Source organism: Limulus polyphemus, unplaced genomic scaffold (assembly GCF_000517525.1).
Source record: "Limulus polyphemus unplaced genomic scaffold, Limulus_polyphemus-2.1.2 Scaffold3476, whole genome shotgun sequence".
NCBI lineage: Eukaryota > Metazoa > Arthropoda > Merostomata > Xiphosura > Limulidae > Limulus > Limulus polyphemus.
Window position 1 is genome coordinate 107,516 of NW_013669086.1, and position 5,044 is coordinate 112,559.

The window sequence follows — 5,044 nt, forward strand, 5'->3', positions numbered from 1 at the left end:
ATCTGTCTATCTGCCTACTTATCTAACTATCTACCTGTCTACTTATCCATCTGTTTATCTGTCTACTTATCCAATTATATATCTGTCAACTTATCCACCTATCTACCTGTCTACTTATCTAACTATCTATCTGTCTACTTATCTACCTGTCTACTTATCCACCTATCTACCTGTCTACTTATCCATCTGTTTACCTGTCTACTTATCCCACCTATCTAACTGTCTACTTATCCATCTACCTGTCTACTTATCTAACTATCTATCTGTCTACTTATCCATCTATCTACCTGTCTACTTATCCACCTATCTACCTGTCTACTTATCCATCTGTTTATCTGTCTACTTATCCAATTATATATCTGTCAACTTATCCACCTATCTACCTGTCTACTTAGATAGCTAGTTAGATAAATAGACAGGTAGGTAAGTAGATGTCTACTTATCCACCTATCTATCTGTCTACTTATCTACTTATCTATCTGTCTACTTATCCACCTATCTACCTGTCTACTTATCTATCTGTTTATCTGTCTACTTATCTACTTATCTATCTGTCTACTTATCCATCTATTTATCTGTCTACCTATCCACCTATCTACCTGTCTACTTATCTAACTATCTACCTGTATACTTATTCACCTATCTATCTGTCTACTTATCCACCTATCTTTCTGTTTACTTATCTACTTATCTATCTGTTTACTTATCCAATTATATATCTGTCAACTTATCTAACTATCTATCTGTCTACTTATCTAACTATCTACCTGTCTACTTATCCACCTATCTACCTGCCTACTTATCTATCTGTTTATCTGTCTACTTATCTACTTATCTATCTGTCTACTTATCCATCTATTTATCTGTCTACCTATCCACCTATCTACCTGTCTACTTATCTAACCTATCTACCTGTCTACTTATCTAACTATCTACCTGTCTACTTATCTAACTATCTACCTGTATACTTATCCACCTATCTATCTGTCTACTTATCCACCTATCTATCTGTTTACTTATCTACTTATCTATCTGTTTACTTATCCCAATTATATATCTGTCAACTTATCTAACTATCTATCTGTCTACTTATCTAACTATCTATCTATGTACTTATCTAACTATCTATCTGTCTACTTATCTAACGATCTACCTGTCTACTTATCTAACGATCTACCTGTCTACTTATCCACCTATCTACCTGCCTACTTATCTAACGATCTACCTGTCTACTTATCTAACGATCTACCTGTCTACTTATCCACCTATCTACCTGTCTAATTATCTTGGGCTATCTGTGCTTTGACCCACCACGGGTATCGAAACGCGGTTTCTAGCGTTGCAAGTCCGCAGACATACCGTTGTGCCACTGGGGGAGCAAGTGGGTTTGTTTGTAATTAAGCACAAAGCTAAACAACTGGCTATCTGTGCTCTGCCCACCACTGGGATCGAAACCCGGATTCTAGCGTTGTAAGTCCGCAGATATATCGCTGTGCCACTGGGGGGGCAAGTGGGTTTGTTTGTTTGTAATTGTAATTAACCACAAAGCTCTACACATTGGGCTATCTGTGCTCTACCCACCACTGGTATCGAAACCCGGTTTCTAGCGTTGTAAGTCCGCAGACATACCGCTGTGTCACGGGGGGGGGGGGAAGTGGGTTGTATTCGATTACGAACTTCAAAACAATTTAGTACTTGTCCAACAACATCAAAACTAGAGAATGACAAAAATTGATTGTTGCATTATTAGTCAGTATTTGAGCACGATAGGTGGCACGAGAAAAATAAGTCAGAAAGACTCGTTTGAAGCACAAGTGAGAGACAAAGAAATATTAGAACAAAGGCTAGTGTTTCGCGACTATATTAAGTTTACGAAGTAGATTTTCAACACTAGGTAAAAAACATATATAATTTGTTTTATTCTTGTTTTTTAGAATTTTCGCGCAATGCTGTAAAAATGCTCTCCGCGATCAACCGTTCTTGTTTTGAAGTGACTAAAGGGAAAACAGCTAGTCAACCATCAACTACTAACTCTTGAGATATTCATTTCTGATCAAATGGTATGATTTGACCGTTACTCTTATAGCGCATCAACAGTCCCAATAACGCGTGGCCAACAACAGAACCCACCGCAAGCTCTTGCACTGCTCTTCTTTGATTGTCACCCTTATAACGCATGAAAGGCTCCAAAGTGTGGAAAGCATTTCTTTAGGAACAGAATTGCTCAATACGTTGCAATGCAAGGACTCCGATTATGGCGATCAGTATTGTTTGTTTTTATTGTAGAGCAAGGCACATTGGGCTCTCTGCGGAGAATCGAATCCCGGATTTTAAAGTTGTAAGTCCGTAGACTTACCGCTGTCCCACAGGGGAACACGATCGGCATAAAAGCAAGTCAGTAATTGGAGGGTTTCTCAATTAATTGGTATTGGTCTTTTTACCTTTCTTATAATTTTACTTGTTTTTAATTAAACACATGGGAGACCTGTGTTCTGCCCATCACGGGCTTATGGTTAGTTGAAAAATGTGATATTCCCCGAATTCGATCTACTCTAGAAAGTGGGCTGACACGATTAAGCCTTGAAATATTTTTGTCTTACTTGCAATTTGTGAGTAAAGCATAAAACAGGGACATTTCTACTTTTGAAAGTTTTAAATGACATTTTATTTGCCCCACCCCCAGTGGCACAGCGGTATATCTGCGAACTTACAACGCTAGAAACCGGGTTTCGATACCCGTGGTTGGCAGAGCACAGATAGCCCATTGTGTAGCTTTGTGCTTAATTACAAACAAACCCACTTGCTCCCCAGTGGCACAGCGGTATGTCTGCAGACTTCCAACGCTACTAGAAACCGGGTTTCGATACCCGTGGTGGGCAGAGCACAGATAGGTCACTGTGTAGCTTTGTGCTTAATTACAAACAAGCCCACTTGCTCCCCAGTGGCACAGCGGTATATCTGCGAACTTAGAACGCTGGAATCCGAGTTTCGATACCAGTGGTGGGCAGAGCACAGATAGCCCATTGTGTAGCTTTGTGCTGAATTACAAACAAACAAACATTTTATTTTCTATACAAAATAATTTGAGACACATAAATTTTATTTATAAAAATATTCGTGCAACAACGAGATTGAACTCTGTGGTTTCTTTGATAAAGTATTCTAAAACAACTGTTTTTATTCTCTCACTTTTTATTTCTAAGAATTAGAAATTGAAATTTCTGAATGGTGAAGTCAGAAACTCTAAGATTCAGATACAGATTCCTCTCAATTTGAACTATTGACCAAAGAGAAGGCAGCTAGTCATCAACACCCACCGCCAACTCTTGGGCTACTTTTTTTTTACCAACGAATAGTGGGATTGACCGTAACATTATAACGCCCCCACGGCTGAAAGGGCGAGCATGTTTGGTGTGACGGGGATTCCCCAAAGGGAAGGCATCGAACTAACACCACCCGTCGGTTGTTTGAACTGAATGATGAGATTGACTATCACTTCTATAACGCGCTCACAACTGAAAGTGCACTGTGAAGCTTGTTCAGCGGCATCACGATTTGAACCTTGGACCCTTCGATTCGCTAGCTATTGTGAACCGTATTGTTATGATATGAAAAATGGGGTAAACGTGGATGAGATAGACAAAAAAAAAAGGCTCAACCTTACAGACAAACTGTCGATTTCATGGTTATATATGGTCTAGTAACAAAAAAAATCAGACGTTTCGATCAGAGAAGTAGTTTCATTATTAAATGCGATTTTTTCAAAAATAAAATTCTCCAACGTTTCGGGTGGAAAAGCAGTTTGATGTCTAGAAAAACGTTTGCAGAGGAAAATTGTCCAACGTTTCGGGTTGATGGCAGACCTTATAGCTGGAAACGCTCTCTCAAAAAGGGGGGGGGAGGTGTCTGCCCACCAATTACACAGAACGATTGATTTCATAGGTTTTTCACAAAGATCAGTTCACAAAAAATATTTGGTTCTTCGCTCCACTGATTTTCTGTTTTATTTTTTTTACTTTAAGATAAAACTGGTACAGAACTCAGTTTACAGATTTTAACTCAACTTATATCACAGGCTAAGCGGAAAAGTCTTACATCTTTCAGCATTATGCTAGTGATCCCCCGAGAAGGGAGGGAAGGGGGGAGATTTCAATTTTAATGGCAGTTGCAGTTATCAGAGGTTGTTGTTTTTTTTATTTATTTTATATCACATATATAGCGTGTAATGATACGACGACAAGATGAAATAATAAGATCAGATTCTCCCAACCTCTACTGCTGGTATTTATCAATACAATAAACCAGACATTCTTGGAGTCAGGCCCACAGCGGTGCGTTTAAACGAATGACTTGATACTTGAAGGCGATGTTTCTTTCTCGTGCTAAAGACAGATCATTTTCTTTAACCAATAGAGTGATTCTTATATATATATATATAATGTTGAGAAAATGGTTTTAAAAAAAAAAATGTTGACAAATTTATTACTCCTATGTTAGACAGACGTAGAACAATGTCTGGTGGAAATAAAAGCTTTTTTTTATTACTATTCAAGACTTTGTAAGATTGTTCATGTAGTTGCAAACGAATTAATTTATGTTCCTTCTCAAAACAAATTTTATGAAGATGAAGTTTACATCTGATGTGTACTTTACTTGCGGCGGGTTTTGGTTTCTATTTCAATACGATAAATAATAAGTTATGTTAACATCTTCTTATATGTCTTTCTGCTTACGTATCTACCCACTCACCTTCTTACGTACTTATATTATATACAACAGCATTACGGTTATGTGAGATAGAGTAATGTATAAATGTGCCTTTTTTTTCCTACTGTTGTAACAACTGTTTTTTTGGTGTCAAAACTTGCAAAAACTGCTTTGGTTCTTTCGATAAAAAGTACCTATATATCTGTCTACTTATCTAACTATCTATCTGCCTACTTATCCACCTATCTACCTGTCTACTTATCCACCTATCTATCTGCCTACTTATCTAACTATCTACCTGTCTACTTATCCACCTATCTACCTGTCTACTTATCCC